Raw genomic sequence first — 16757 nt, 5'->3', positions numbered from 1 at the left:
TGGGACAGGCTTCTGGGGGCTCTGCTAGAGGGGCTGCAGGCTCCACTGTGCCAGTGAGAGACCAGGAGCAGGACGCAGGGGGCTCTGCTAGAGGGGGCTCCAGGCTACCCTGGACCACAGTGGGTGAGCTAGGCCAGGCTGCTGAGACAGGCTTCTGGGGGCTCTGCTGGAGGGGGCTGCAGGCTCCACTGCGCCACAGTGAGAGACCAGGAGCAGGACGCAGGGGGCTCTGCTAGAGGGGGCTCCAGGCTACCCTGGATCACAGTGGGCGAGCTAGGCCAGGCTGCTGGGACAGGCTTCTGGGGGCTCTGCTAGAGGGGCTGCAGGCTCCACTGCGCCAGTGAGAGACCAGGGGCAGGACGCAGGGGGCTCTGCTAGACGGGGTTCCAGGCTACCCTGGATCACAGTGGGCGAGCTAGGCCAGGCTGCTGGGACAGGCTTCTGGGGGCTCTGCTAGAGGGGCTGCAGGCTCCACTGTGCCAGTGAGAGACCAGGAGCAGGATGCACGGGGCTCTGCTAGAGGGGGCTCCAGGCTACCCTGGATCACAGTGGGCGAACTAGGACAGGATGCTGAGACAGGCTTCTGGGGACTTGGCTAGAGGGGCTGCAGGCTCCACTGTGCCAGTGAGAGACCAGGAGCAGGATGCAGGGGGCTCTGCTAGAGGGGGCTCCAGGCTACCCTGGATCACAGTGGGCGAGCTAGGCCAGGCTGCTCGGGCAGACTTCTGGGGGCTCTGCTGTAGGGGGCTGCAGGCTCCACTGCACCACAGTGAAAGACCTGGGGCAGGACGCAGGGGGGCTCTGCTGGAGGAAGCTGCAAGTTGCTCAACGCAGTACACCAAGCTCTCAAACTACCCCACAATGACACCCCACCCCCAAACCCTGCCCACTCTAGTCCCTATGTAAAAGACACAGGCTTCGGGGACAGGATGCATGATTCTTCACGGTACGGGTATGGAAAAGGACCCACTTTCTTCTGAGCGAGATTGAGAAATCTCCCTGAGGCGGGCTGGGGGTGGCTGCGACCTGGGAGTGAGGAATGTGACAGGGTGATTCTGGAGATGCGATGGGAGGTGGGAGCCTCTGACCCGGGGACAGCAGAAGACGACCCATCCCCGAGGGCACTGGAGCTCTGCCGTCCGCTGGTGGCTGCAGGCTCCACTGCGCCACAGTCAGAGACCAGGGGCAGGACGCAGGGGGCTCTGCTAGAGGGGGCTCCAGGCTACCCTCGACCACAGTGGGTGAGCTAGGCCTGGCTGCTGGAACATGCTTCTGGGGGCTCTGCTGTTGGGGGCTGCAGGCTCCACTGCGCCACAGTTTGGGAACTGGGCCAGGACGCAGGGGCTCTACTGGAGGGGGCTGCAGGCTACACTGGACGACAGTGGGTGAGCTAGGCCAAGCTGCTGGGGCTACGCTGTAGAGGGTTAAGGGGGTACACTGGGGCACAGTGAAAGAATTTGGCGGGGCTTGGCGGGGCTCAGCTGGGCCAGGCTGCAAGGGTCAGCATTGGGGGGAGTCTGTTGGAAGCTACAACAACCCTCAGCTGGTGATTGACTACAGCTGGGCAGTCCAGACCCCGTCTCCAACGTTGCCTGTTCCTGGCTGCCTGCTGCTGCTCTGTGGTACGTTCCTGCTTCCCGCGCTTTAGGCATGCCCACCTTTCGCATTTAGGATGGACCTAGCATATTGTAATATCTTGACCCCAGCATACCGTTACTTGTTAACCAAGGACCTATCACGCGTGAATTGGCTTAAATTATCAGATCAAAGTGATTTGGAAAATGAAAGCTTGGGATTGGCTGGACGATGTCGGCGTTATATGGGGTCATCTGGCGACCCTATTATTCAATTATTTGATTCCCAAAACTGTCATCTTGTTCCATGCAAGGTATACGTCCAGTCCTAGTTTTTGGATTGCACTTTGCAATTTATATCACATCCTTAAATAGCGCCCTATGATTCCTAATGCTTCTACGTGCTAAAATGGAATTTAGCTCTCTAATCAAGTGACAATAATAGAGACAGTATATAACTCAATACTCAAATATCGCATACAACAATATAAACAGATTGCAGATAGTCATAAACAAGGCATATGAAAATGGATGAATTTCTGGCTACCACACTCGTGAAAGTCTTTGCACTATACAAAGAACCAAAAATACTCACATTTCTTTTAGACAACTGTCAGGCAAATTGTCTCACTGAGAGACAGTATTTTTCAGCAATTCTCAATCTATGTAGATTTTCTTTTACAAACACTGGTACAAATTAACATAACCTATATTTGAGACACATCAAATTTCATTTTAAAAAAATGAGAATCTCGAAGAATTACCACAAAACTCTTAGCTTTTCAAATGAGACGTTCAGAGTTTTTGCATGCACTAACATTCCCTAACAGAAAGGGAGGGCAGTAATCAGTCGAAAGTTGCTTGTTCACAACATACAAGGTGCTAACCAACAATTTGTAATTTCATGATTAGACATCATACTGAAAATGGGTACTGTGATCATTTACCCACAATCCAGCCAGGAGAATTCCAGGCACTGATAAGTACTATACATTTCCTTGCAGCATCAGAATCTTTGAGTGTGGTAGCCAAACGCATGTGTTTATTTTCAATGTCAGCACACTTTCTGTCTGCCAGCAACACCACTGGATGCTCTGTGCTAGTTCTAACATCACAGTGGCCTAACATCACCTGGCCCAAGCCCAGCCCACCTGGTGCCTTTCTGCCTGCTGCTCTTTTTCACCACTTAGCAAGCCCCGCCCACCTGGTGTCTTTCTGCTTGCCCCTCTTTTTCACCACTTAGCAAGCCCCACCCACCTGGTGCCTTCCTGCTTGCTGCTCTGTTTTCCTACTTAAGGAGCCCTCCAACCTCTTTTCCTTTGCAGATGGGGAGCAGGTGCAAGTGGATCTAGGTCACCTGGTCTACACACGACCCACCTTCTTAGCCCTGCCTCTTCCTTCCTGCTCTTAACTATTAGATCAAGGGCATCTCTCGCCCGGGCGTCTGCAGTGAATGGCAGGTGAAGAAAAGGGTAATTCCTGTTTGGACCTGGGCAGATGAAGAAAAGGGCAATTCCTGTTTGGACCTGTTCGGACCAGGAGGACCCAGGGCCCGACCTCCTGCTCACACAGCAGGTAAGCATGCACCAACATGTGTTACCCCCTCTGTCCCCACAGGCCATCCCCACCCCCTATGCTCCCCCTGTGATGTTCCCTTGTGCCCCCCCCCTTCTCGCACACAGGTGTTGCCTGTTTTGCTTGATTCTTCTACCTTGCTCCCCCTCAACCTCCTCCAGCCTACTTCTACAGGAGCCTGTCCTGATAAATTCTGGTTTCATCATCACCGTCGTGTGGCCAATGCTGGATTTGACATTTATGGACTTCATTCATTCACGGTGCGTCACTCCTTCTCAACTCTCATGCTGGACTTCCTTTGCATCTTGTACTCATGGTGGCCCCGAATCATGCTGTTTCCCATCTTCATCTTGTATCCTGGCTTGCAGCATTATGTGTTACTACTGACTTCTGCAATTGTATTCGCTCTCCACTCTTGCTTCTCCACTCTTTTTGACTGATTATCCTCCTTTCCTTTGTCCCTTTTCCTATCTCCTCCCCTTACTTTCTTATATGCACTTACTCTATCAGAATTGTCCCTGGACCTAATATGATAGCAACCTCGTCTGTCCACCTTCCCATTACGTTTTTTTTCCTTCCCCCCCACCGAGCACTATCTGAAATGTTGTCAGGCCTAGTATGATAGTCGCTTGTTTTGTTCCTCCCCTCCCTTTCTGCACCCCTCTCCCTCACCTTTTCTTTTTCTCCGGCTGTACCAGAAATGTCGTCAGGCCTGGTACGGTAGTCTCCTGTCTGTTTCCATTTCCTTCCCACTCTCCCCCTCCCTTCCTTATCTATGTCTTAGCTCTTGCACTATCTGAAATGTCATCAGGCCGAGTATGATAATTTCATATCCTTACTGTTCATGGCCTGTAAGAATGTCATTGCATTTTCCCTTGTTCCCTCCCTTGCCTTGAAGCACTTTGAAACACATTGTGTATAGGCGCTATATAAATAAACGATCATATCACATCAGTGCTTAACCCTCCCCAGTGAATTTGCTACAATTTGAGATTTTGCCTCATACACTATGCCCACAGACGTTTTAATCCCCAGCTTGGATCTTCTCCACCGCCCCCAATTGAACTCGCTTGTTTTCCCGCCTGCATCTACAAGGGTTTTCAGCAGCAGGGGCACTGTGCTGCTTCACAGAAAGATCGGGATCACTGCAGATCTCTAAATCACCAATTCTACTCCGCACACATTTACAAGGGGTCGTGAGCATGACATATTGACTACTCGGGTAGAATCGCTGTTAATATTACTCACGTGAATGGGGTTCTATTTTGGCCCTTGGAAGGATGAGGGGGTGAGGAGAAAGTAGCAAGTGCTTAACCTGATGAGCGGAACGTGTTAAGATGTTTCACAAGCGTTATTTTAGACAGTTGAACGAACTGTCTAAAATAACATTGGTTCGGTTCCAATACCAAACGTAGGCCTAGCAATATATTACCATGGTATACCTACCTAGGCTAGGTGCGCATGGCATGGGGCCAGGGCCGGCCGGCAGCTCTTAAATTCTTCACATTGGGGAGAGGGGGGAGCTGGGATGGGAAGGTGGCGGCTGGGGGCGGTCACACTGGCAGGTGGTGACAGCTCGAGCTCGGAGCTCCTCGCAGTCCACTGTCTGCAGGCACGGACGTCTCTCACACCTGCTGCTGCGCAGTGCGCATGCGAAGGAGAGACAGAGCATGTGCATTTGGGCCCGGACGGTGGCTTGGCTCCCTATGCGCAAGCGCAGACTGCGCAGCCACAGACAGTCAGCAGCTGCACGAGTAGATGCAGGCCGGCCAGCCCAGGAAGAAGCGATGTTCGTGTCTTTGATTCTCAATGTAATCATGAACGTTGCTGCTTCCTGGCCTGCATCTACGTGTGCCGCCAACCTCGTAATTTCCATTTCCTAGTTTCCTGGCAAATAATTTTCAGGGCTAACCTTTGGTTGTAGCCCTGTGATCTTCTTCTGGGCCTACAAGCAAAGGATTCCATCTAGCCCCCCACCCCTAGCGACACCCCTGCTTAGTTATGCCCTTTGGCTTAACCAATGCTCCTGCGGTTTTCCAACGCTTCATGCACCGAATCTTCTCTGACATGTTATTTCTCTTTGGAATTGTGTATTTGGATGACATACTCGTGTTTTCCAGTGATCCCATTCAACACCAGGAACATGTCACCAGGGTTTGACTCTGTTTCGTGAGAACCAACTATTGACCAAGCCTGAGAAATGCCAATTGTTTCTACTGTTCGTTAACTGGGATTTATTCTAAGCCCTCAGGGTATCTCCAGGGATCCTAATAAAGTCTCTATCACCTCATGGCCCGCACCTATTCCTGTGAAACCGATCCAATCGTTTTTAGGTTTAGCCAACTTTTACAGGAAAGTCATACCTAATTTCTCCGATATTGTGCAACCCATCATCACATTGTTAAAAAGAATTCTTTCCTTTTGTATGGACTTTGGCACAAGAAACTGCCTTCAATCATTTAAAGAAAGAATTCACAAAGGGACCCATACTTTGTCAACCTGACACCACAAAACCATTTTCTGTCAAGACAGACTCTTCTGAATCAGCGATCGTTGCTGTACTCAAACAAATGCAGAAGGACTCAATGGAACACCCACTCGCTTAACTTTCAAGTACACTTTCAGAAAATGAGAGGCACTACTCTGTCCTGGAAAAAGTTATTAGACATTCATCAAGCATTCATTGAATGGTGTCGTCTCATCTTCTACTGGGCGCTATGTTTCCTGTGCAAATCAGAACGGACTACTGCAATCTACAGGTGCTGCAATCATTGGAATTTGGAAACAACAGGCAAGCCCGTTGGGCTTACTTTTTTTGCACAGTTCCAGTTCCAAGTCACTTATATTCCTGGTCCACACAGTGTCATCGCAGATGCTTTCTCGCTGTCCAGATCTCCTCATGAATACCACTCAGCATTTCTCCAAGATGTTTCTGGAAGCTCTGTTTATTGATCATGTTGACGAGTTCCTGGAGAGAGTATATCAAGATACTCTCACCTGTGCGGAATGGCAACAATACCCACTTACTAACCCCTTTGGTTTAACCAAAAGGGAAGGTAAACTCTTCAAAAACCTTGTTTTTGCCTACTAAGTGCTTGAGAGACTCAGCTATGTTTCTTTGTCATGATACCAACTTCTCCGGTCATCAGGGTTCCATAGTTACACTACGAAACCCCAAGAGACACTGCTGGTGGCCGAAGATGACTCCGGATGTTAAGGCGTACTAACAAAGTTGTGCTATCTGTGCTCAGAGCAAATATGATACACAGCAACCATCTGGGCTATAACTTCAACCCGAAGTACCTTCTCTACCTTGGCAAGCCATTGCTACTGATTTTATAATGGAGTTACCGCCATCTAAGGGTTGTACCACCATCATTGGTACCATAGACCTATACTCACATATGGCTCATTTCACTCCATTAGCAAAATTACCCTCAGCCTATTAGATGGCTAACGTGTTTCTTTCCAAAATATTTTGTCTGCATGGGTTGCCATCCACCATGATATCAGATGGAGGTACCCAATATACTTCATGTTTTAGTCTCAGCTCTTCCAGTTGCTTGGTGTTCAAAGAGCACTATCGTTCTGATACCATCCACAGAGTAATGGGATAACAGAAAGGATCAATCAAACCCTCGAACAATATATACGCTGTTTCTCTTCTCAAGTGCAGGACTATTTGGTAACGCTCCTTCCAGTAGCTGAGTTTACCTACAACAAATCTGAACACTTATCTTTGAATACCAGTCCCTTTTTCTGCAATTATGGCTACCACCCTTGAGTGTTGCCTGCAAGGTATGCTGGGGTCACTTCCGTAGCCTCTGTTTATTTTTGCATATACGACTTACAGACCACTCATAAAGCCGTTCTGGAACTGCGATGCATAAACAACTATTGACCATTAATAGTAAAGGTTTCAGCACTGACCTGGGTCGATGCAGCAGTAGACGATATGAGAATCCTCCTGGTCACCCTTCCTCTTCCCTAATAGCTAGGAAGGGGCAGGGTTTCCAGGGAAACCCTCTGGGGAATAAAATCCTGTGGCACATTTAGTGATGGGAAGCCCTTTGGCGCCTCACGTGATGTGGTTATGGTGTTTCAGCAGTCTGATTGCACGGTGCCGTCTTCAGAGTTGAGATGAAGACGTGTACCTACAAGAAAGAAGGGAATTAGTCAAAGCAGTAATCCCCCCCTTCCCTGAAATGTCAAGCTGTGCTTGTGATTACCCTGGATTCCTTGTAATTAGAGTCGAGGGTTCTGTGGACTCAGAGGAAAAGATTCCTAATAAGCGAAGGGCGCGTGCGGTTTGGATAATAAAGGCTGCCCTCTGAGAAGCTGTTTAGGAAAGACAGAGCAAGCGTGACTCAAGAGTAAGAGGAGAAAAGTAGTTTGTAGGTGGAGAGGGGCGATGAGCTTTCTACCTACCAGTGGTCAGGGAATACAAAGAGGAGTGTGGTTTTGCTGAGTCATGATCGTCGAGCGTATCAGTGTTCGGAGCGGTGCTGTCTGCAGAAAGGCAGGGAGAACAATCCGAGCGTTCCGAACGGCAGGAACATGACTGCCAGATCGAAAACAAGATTAGAGAGAGATTGTGTAGCACCAGTTGCCCAGGGAACGCTGACGCGGATTCCTACCCGAAACTATGGCGTCTGTGTGATTCAGCACCGAGGATCAGGATATGGGTGTTGCTAGTGACGAAGCCTGAAATAGAATTCTAGGGTTAGAAAGGCACAGCAGAAGGAAAGAGAATGGAAGTCAAAATATATAGGCGCGAACTCACGATGCGCGTGCCGCTAAGAGTAGCAATGCAAAGTCCCTCTGTTCGTTGCTCCCTATGAATCTGTTGCTTCAAGGGGCGGAGCCCAGCGCATACACGGAAGTGGGAGGACTGGACTGCTGCACACGCTTTTGGCCGCCATCTTGGAGGTGAACTGGGAAACCATTGCAATGCGTCTCCAGCGCTGCCACAAAGACCACCTGTGTCCCTGCCTCATGACAGAAACAACTATTGTTCTTACGTGAGTTGACAATATCTTCACTTGTTGCAGAGGGGGTTGCGGTGTTGGAGTTATTTTTAAATGCTACGTAGTTGATTTTGTTCATTATTTGATATTGTGGACTTTAAACGTGTAAATAAAAAAACAGAGGTTCTCTTCTTCCCTGCCGCGACTATTCCCCCCCTCTTTCCCCTCCATCTCTTTCCAGCACTGCTCGTAACTTGATCTTCACCTTGACAAAGACTTATCCTTTTCCCTTCACATTTCTACTATCTCCCGTTCTTGTTGCTTCCATCTCATTAATATTCGTAAATACTTTTTTTTCGTACTCCTGTTTTCATCTCTTCTTCTTGCACCTTTTTTACTGTTATACTATTCTCTTTCGTCTTCCTCTTTCTCGTTTGGCCCCTCTTAAATCCATATTCCATGCTTCTATTCGCCTTCTCTACAAGTTATCCCCCTGTGATTCCATTTCACAATCTTTGCCCTCGCTTGGCGTTTCTGTTGAAAAGGTTGTAAAATAAAAGCTGAATGCGCATTTGGCTTGGTTAAAAAAAAAAACGAAGCCAAAAATGCTGAACAAGGGGAGCGGGGGTGTCCCCACACTCCCCTAGTTAGGCGTGATTTGCTGCAAGGGTTGCGGGGGTGTCCCCCGCATACATTAAATGGAAAGCGGGGGACAAATATATTCCGAAAAGCTTTAGTTGCAAAATGCCAGCAAGTCGGCCTCGCTATTATGTAATTTGAGCTTTTCGGAAGGCATTCTTTTAATGTAGATCCCTCGCTTGGTTGGATGTCTTTCTCTTCTCGGCTCACATTTAATTTTCTTTGTATTGTGCTTAAGTGCCTCGATGGTCTTGCCCCCAGTTATTTATCATCATTTGTCTCCTTTTAAGTCCCCACTCGTTCCCTTCATTCTCAGTCTCAGTTTTTACAATCTGTCCCTTGTCCTCCTTCTGCCCAATCCAGATTTCATTAATTTTCTCTTCTTGTTCCTTATCACTGGAACTCTCTCCCTTTCCCCCTCAGTTTTACTACTTCCTACCCTTCTTTCCATACTTCTCTAAGGAGCTATCTTCTCCAGTCCTAACTCTTTCCTTGAACATGTTTTGTAATTGAATCAATCTTCATTGTATTGTACTGTAACTTTTATGTATAGCACTTTGGAGTAAAGGGCTCTATGGATGCCAAATAAATACAAAAAAATACAAATCCTGTACCTGCGGTTGGGATACAACAGATAAACGCTTTAAAACCCCATGTTAGGCATTGGAGCTTCTCTCTCTGACTTGAAGCTGGCCACTTCCCTCTCTGCTGTGTCACTCTGCTCGCACGTGGCCTTTAGGGACTGGTAGTCCTGTAACAGAGAAAGAAATCTGGCCATCATGGCGGTCTTACTCTATTGCAGGACTAGAAAGTGGTACCACATTCATCGAGTATGGCACATGAAAGGGGAGCAAAGACTGGGGTTCCCCCCCAACTCACATTCCCACCTCTGGGACAGGGCTGGCTCTGATTTCTTCCCTGGTAGGTCCCTGCCCAAGGTTGGGTGTGGGAGTGGGGTCTCCCTGTCCCCTCTTGACAAGGTCCAGTCATGAAAGCTGTCACACTAGGTACTCTAAAGCATTGTGGGTGGCAGCTGAACTTGCAGGCAAACACCTTCCAGTGGAGCTTCATGCATCTTTCTCTCAAATGGTCCAGTATGGCAAAGATTGTGCTTGCAAGGTCCTAGAGTCCACAGACTGTGTGGGACATGTGTTGGGCTCTGAGCCAGTGCTGACATGCAATTCCTGATCCAGAACCGCAAATTGTACAAGTAGCATCCAGTCGAAACTATTAGGCATGCCGTTTGACTGTTTCAGCTTATTTGGGACCAAGGCTGACAAAAGGTTTAAGGACCCTTGACAGACTGTGAAATCACTGGGACTTTCAACATCTGCTGCCTTTTCATCTTTCAGGGGAAGGCACAAGCCCTGTTTCCCACTGAAGAGCCAGGTTTGTTGTAACAGCGGCAGCAGCAACAATGTCGGAGAAAACATTTCTGCCTTCAGAATGGGTGACTTGCTCAGAATACCAAGTCAGTAGCCGCTGTGTCTTGGGGATCAATGGCCCCAAACATCTGGCTCTTCTGAAAGGCATGAGAGGAAATCACACCAGACAAGCAGGTCCTCTAAATTATCTAGAGTTACTGCCTTCTGCTTCTGACAAAGCCTGTCAAAGCCCTCCAATTTTGCCCATGTGTCCTCCTGTTGCAGGAAATCTCTCAGATGTTGAAGGGGTTAGTGTACCACCAGAGGAAGTCTGCAAAAGGAGGTATTCCTGTTTATTTCCTAGTTACAAAGAAGGATGGAGCACTTGGTTCCATCCTAGGCCTGAAAGTCCTCAACAAGCGCCTTTGAAACAACTAATTCAAGGTGGTCTTCTTGGCACAGATCATCCAGGTTGGAGTTATACGACTGGCTGGTGGTGTTAAAATTGCACGGCATGTGCTTTCATATCCCCTTCCATCCAAAGCACAGGAAATACCTTTGCAATGAGGTGGAAAACACTACCAATCGACAGTGCCCCAATTCAGCATGACTTTGGCCCCAAGAATATTCCTGGAGGTCTTTTTGGTGGTGATGGATCATGTACACAGGGAGAATGTCCACATCTTTCTCTACCTAGGTGTCTGGCTACTGCAGGCCAGAGCAAACAAGTATACCTTGCAAGATATTTGGACAATGTGTAATTTTCTCCACCTTTTAGATTTCTCCATCAACCCAAGGACGTTTTTTCTGACTCGCTCCAAGTGCGGACAGTTCATAGGGGAAGTTTTGGATACTGAGAAAGGTATGGCTTTCCCCCCATCTGAGAGTGTGACAAACACTATGACCACAGAAACCCTCTTCCAACTGAACAGGGCATTTCTGACTGGGGGTTTCTTCAGGATGCTAGGACTCATGGTACCTTGCATCTTCATGGTCCAGAAAGCAAGACTGGTGGGTATTGTTGCTACAGTGGTTCCTGAGAAGCCAGTGAACTCTGCCCAACCCGGGAAATGAAGGGAATTATCTGGGTCCACACTCTGGTTCATGAAGTCTGTATTGGTGGACGTCCATGACCAACTTCGTTAGGTGTGCCCCAATTCCAACAGCAGTGGCCGACTGCCACATTGGTCACGGATGCATCCCTCATGGGATGGGGAGCCCATCTACAGGATCTTTTAGTGAGTTGTCTGTGGGACGGCCCAGATAATTTTTTCCACATCCCCTTACTGGAACAGTTCAACAGTTCAGGTTCTTAAGAACAACGTCACTGCCATGCAATACACCAAACATGAGGGGCGGTGTAGGGGCTGCTCAAGTTGTGCTGGGAGGCCATGCTTCTTTGGTTATGGGCAATCGAGAACAGGGTGGCAGTGACAGCATCACACCTCGCTGGCAGGATGTATATACAGGCAGACACATTCAGTCATCTCTCAGGGATGTCACACAAAGGGAGGCTGAATGGGGAAATTGTTTTCTCCACATGGAGGCACCCTCAAGTTGACCTGTTTGTAACCAAGTCGAACAAGAATTGAGACAGTTTGTTTCACAGTTACCTAACGGAACTCTCTAGGAAATATGATATGGCATTTGTAACGCGCCTATACACAAGTGTTTCAATACACTAACTCCCTAGGAGTTCAACCTTGTGTAGTTGTTCCCTCTGATTCCTTTGGTCCTATGGAAGTTGAAGCAGAGCGGAACAATGGCCATGATTGCCCCGCACTGTGCTAAGAGGACCTTCTACCAGTCATGCTTGTCATACTGCTATGCCTTCCTTGGAGGGTCTCCTTGAAGATCTGCTGACCAAATCATGTTTCACTTCAATGCCACATCTTTGAATCTTCATGCCTGGCTTTTCAAGGCCAAGATACAAGGGTTATGATCCTTCTCTGAGGAGGTTCTTGGTTTGATGCCCTCTCAGAGGTGTCAATCCACCAAGTCATCTATGGTATTTGCTGTCACAAGTTTGCCATTTGATCTTAAGATCGAGAGCTTGATACCAATGTGATCAACCTGTACAGTGTTGGAGTTCTTAGGTTCGTTGGCTAAGTCTGCCCTTAATATTGGTACGTCAAAGGGCTATCTTGGAGCCCTGTCTTTTATACAAGGCCCACAAGAGCAAGGTTCCTTTTTTATGGTTCCTATGCTGGGCTATTTTCTTAAGGGGCTCTCTAATGAACATTTACCCAAACCCTTCGTGGTTCCGCCATGGGATCGTAATTTGGTTCTCAATTTCTTGATGGTAGCCCTGTTCAACCCTATCCATTCCTGCTCCTTGAGGTTGTACTCTATAGGCTGTCATAGTTGCAGGATCATTCCTGTTCTCCTCCCGTTCTCCTCCCGTTCTGTTGTTCACCACAGACAGGGTGACACTTGTGGTTAAACCCTCTTTCCTGGCAAAAGTATTGGAATAATGTGCAGTATTCTTTTAACCTCCTCATCCCTCTAAAGAAGATGCGCGGTTTCACAAGTTATATCCCAGAAAAGCTATAAACTTTAGGACAAGCAAATATTGGCTTGGTAACCAGCTATTCAATGGTTTCTTGGGCCCCAGGTAGGGCAAAGTGATCGCCAAGCATGCAATTTCAAGATGAATTGCCCTTTGCATAAAAACATGTTATGAGTTGGCAATGAGGAAGATTCAATGTCTGCATTCCGGAGAGGTATCCACTGATAGATATGTGCCAAGCAACAACTTGAGTCTCACTTCTCAAATTCACAAGACATTACCCCTCGACAACCTACCTGGTGAAGATGCTGGGTTGGCAGGTTAGTGCTGCCAAACTTCTGTTAGAACTCCTTTTCGACTGTATCCCACCTCCTTATGGATTAGAGTACAGCTTTGGGAGTCTTCCAAAGATGGGGATTCTGTGGATCTGGTACATTTCCTGGGATCCCAGCTCTGTGGCTGTTTTACTGCATTATTTGCAGCAGATGTATAGGCAAGCCCCCAGACACCCCTTATGTGCTGACATCCCTTCTGCAACCCACAACTACCATAAAACCTTAGATAAAATGTGCCCTTACTCTGCAATCCCCACAAAAATTCAGTGAAATAATGCAGTAAAACAGCTGCTCACCAAATGCAGTGAAACTGCTGCGGTGAGTTGGGGAGGTACTTTATCTGTGGGAGGAATGCATCTTTAAGAAACTACTTGCCAGCTGGTAATATTCTTTTTGATGTATACTGTGGCGGGTCGGAAGAAGGAGTTCAACATATATTGGATATGTCTTCGGTATTTATTCAAAATAATAATGAAATGGCCTATCTTACCCTATTGCTGCAGATATGTTCCCTACCTAACCAAACTAACTAAAGGTGCTTGTCGGTCATCAGGAACCCAACTCAAATGTCATCCTCTAGAAACAAGTTCATTACTGTGGTCTGTTTTGGTTCTCAGTGTCTTATTTCTGAGTTCCTATAGCTCCTGCCAACTACTGTGACAATTCACAGGATCTCATCACTTCTCCCCAGAGGGGGTTTGGGGGAGGCTCCCCTGTGAGGCTAGGGAGGTGAGCCCGCTATGCAACATTCCCCCTAGGGGTGGCGTTAAGTGGGACCTCAAAGGGAGAGACTCCCCTCTTGGGGTACAAGGACTACTGTTCAGGAACTCCCTAGACCCCTTTTTGAGGGATCAGTAAGTGTTACCAATAATGACCACTAACAGCCAACCACACTGTGACAAAGGAGATGGAGCAAGGAATAATAAATCCTAAACGAAAAGTAACCAAGAACTATGCATCTACGCTGGGGAGGACCCAGTGTTTCCACATAAAAAGAGAAGAACAAGTGAAAAATGACACTGGAGCCTGGGAAGTTTGAACCTGGGAAGAGAAGAATGGCAGAATATTCTGGGAAGTCTTCAGTCGAGAGGAGGCTGAAGACCATGAAGAGAAAGAAACACAGAGGAGGCTGGGAGCCGAGAAGTGCCCCCGTAAAGCAGTTGAAACTAGTGGTGTGATCTAGAAAGGGTGGACCATGTAGTCCACAAACTGCGTTGAAACGGTACCAGTCAGTGCTCGCCTGCAGCCATGTAGCGGAGGAAGAGGAGGCGAATGCTGAAGGGTGTTCGCATTATTCAAGTGAGCCCAACCCTGCAGGAATAACTGGTGACGCCAGCCTGATTGGAAAGAGGTAACGGGAGCAGCAGAAGACTCAGGAGGGGAACAGATGCCTGCGCGATATAAATCAAAAGGGCAAGAAGAGTACATTAAACAAAACAAAGTGAAGAGTGTCAACGGACTATTCATACTTGACACAGTACTTGTGAACCTTTGAAAACTGGTGAAGAATACCACAGGACTATTCATACTCGTCCCAGTAGTAGTGAACATTTGGCAACCAATAGAAAATACAGAATCTGTATAAATGATCGAATTTATAAAACAGAATGGGAGATTTGATCAAATTTTAGCTTTACGAAAGTTTCAATCAAGTCTCCCTTTTGGTGCCATTACAGTAAACCAGGGTAGTGGGGGTTGCGGGATGGCTGGGGGGGTGCCCCCACACCCATGTTCACTGTAAAGGAAGGAATTTGAGACCCTGCCATATCATTCGATTATCTGGTTATGCCCTTAGATCTCTTTTTTGTTATGTTATCGCCTGTTGCGCTCTTAAGCCTATGGGTCCATGGCCTGCGCAATATAAATTGATAAAAGTAAATGGCATGGGGGTGCGTGGGTGTCCCCCGCTTCCTGAAAAATAGTTGTAAAAAAAAAAGGGGGACCCTGCGGCGCTTGTTCCCGATCTCAGAATTGAAGGGAACATGCGTTACAGGGACACAGGGAGTCAGCGGCACACACCAAAGTGTGCCGCCGAAGTGTAAGTAAGGGGGTGGATGGGAGTGGGTTGTCTGATGTGTTCACGGTAATAAAAAACAAGTTATTTTCAAACAAATAACTTTCAGTTTTTTTCCCCCTCGGTCATTTCGGATTCAAATAAATCATGGACATCCAAAAAATACCCAGGGACAATTCATAACCGCCCCAGTACTAGTGAACATTTGAAAACCAGTGAAGAATACCAAAGGACTATTCATACTCGTCGCAGTTCTTGCGATTACTTGAAAGTGTGTGGAGAACCCCAGGGAAATATTCCTACTTGTCAGAATATTGGGAAACCCGTTAAAGCAAGTAAAGAATACCTAAAGATTCAGCATACTTGTTGCAATAGGTGGGAATGCTTTAAAACAATTAAAGATGGCAAAGAGCATCATCCTGTAAGTCCCAAGTAAAGGGAAGGTCAAGAAGAGCGTGAAGAGTATAAGGAGTCTCAGAATCCTTATCCCAGAGAGAGAGAAATAAGTTGGATCCTTGTGAAGAATACTTTGGAACTCAATCTAGTCAAGCTATGGGAAGGTTCCACATAAAACCAAGAGTGGAAAGCAAAACGGACACTGCAAGAATCGCAGAGAAATAAGGGCCAAGGTCGGCAGTTGCTGAACCAAGGAACTTTGTGTGCAGAAGGAACAGGGGCACCTAGGAGGTGTAAGAGCCTCCTTGAAGAGTTAAAGGAAATGATTGGCAGCATTACCCAGAGCTATTTGAAGATAAACTATTAGAGGACGGACTATTTGATTTGGACAACATCTCTGACGAGTAGCACATGGTTTTGCGTTAGGTAGGGCAAATCCCCTTTGTTAGGGATAGATGGGCCTTTTATTATTTGAATAAAGAAACCAGTATAAATGTCACAATTTGGGTCCGTCTCCTTCTTCTAACCTACCACGCTACTCATAGGTCTGGTCTGCCTTCCACGTGTCTTATAGTCCTTCCTCTGACTTAGAGTATTTCACCCTTTTTTCACTCAAACCTTCTGGGGTTTGCTATAACTTTAGCATGGGTGAGACACCACCACTCCAGGGGCCTCTCTAGTAGTCTCTTCCTCTGAGCCCTTGGCGTAACATGTAATCTTGACTCATAGTGCTTTTCAAAGTCTCCCATTAAGGGATTCCCCCACTCTTCAACAGTTCCCTTTGGCAACTTCTTACATCCTTCATAGGATACCTTTTCAGGCTTTCTCAAAGCCTTGTGCTTAATATCACCAGTCACATACCTTGGTTTCTTGAGATATATATTTATGCGTTTTCACTGCTCCAACATCAATATCATAGTTTTTTTCACAAGTTCCTTCACTTAAGGTATGTTCCCCTGGTGATCTCTGTTTGTCGTGGGTGTTGTTTCGGGTTTGACGCTCACAGAGGCCTGGTGCTTTGGTTCCTCTTCTCTGCGCTCCAGGCTTGACAACCGCCTGCTCTCGGCATCACTGTAGCTTACCTTGTTCGGTGAATGCTTACTGACTGGAGATTTCCGCTCTCCTGCTTCTACAGGTGTCAGCGTCGTTAGATGGGCCCCAAGCTCACCACAGTGCTTCCATGGTCAAGCCACCATGTCGGACAGCCCTCTGAGGTCAGTCCTGACAGCACCTTTTCCGCTGTTTGGGTTGGAGAGTCTCCAACATCTCGCTCTGGCATTCTCTGCTTCTTGGATTTCCAGAGGCTCTGCGGCTCCACTATGCGTAGCTACGTCGGAGGGCTTCCCCTGCATATTGCTCTCTTTCCTCTGATCCACTCATTCTT

The 16757-nt window shown here is 47.6% G+C and overlaps 1 protein-coding gene across 1 annotated transcript in view; it reads left to right on the top strand.

The window, feature by feature from the left end:
* Positions 1-16757, top strand: part of IFT81 (intraflagellar transport 81) — a 1594755-nt gene that overhangs the window by 785063 nt on the left and 792935 nt on the right. The gene's annotated exons all lie outside the window — the stretch shown is intronic.

Source organism: Ambystoma mexicanum, chromosome 10 (genome assembly GCF_040938575.1).
Source record: "Ambystoma mexicanum isolate Mex_15411 chromosome 10, UKY_AmexF1_1, whole genome shotgun sequence".
NCBI classification, from domain to species: Eukaryota; Metazoa; Chordata; class Amphibia; order Caudata; family Ambystomatidae; genus Ambystoma; species Ambystoma mexicanum.
This window is presented reverse-complemented; position numbering and strand designations above follow the sequence as displayed.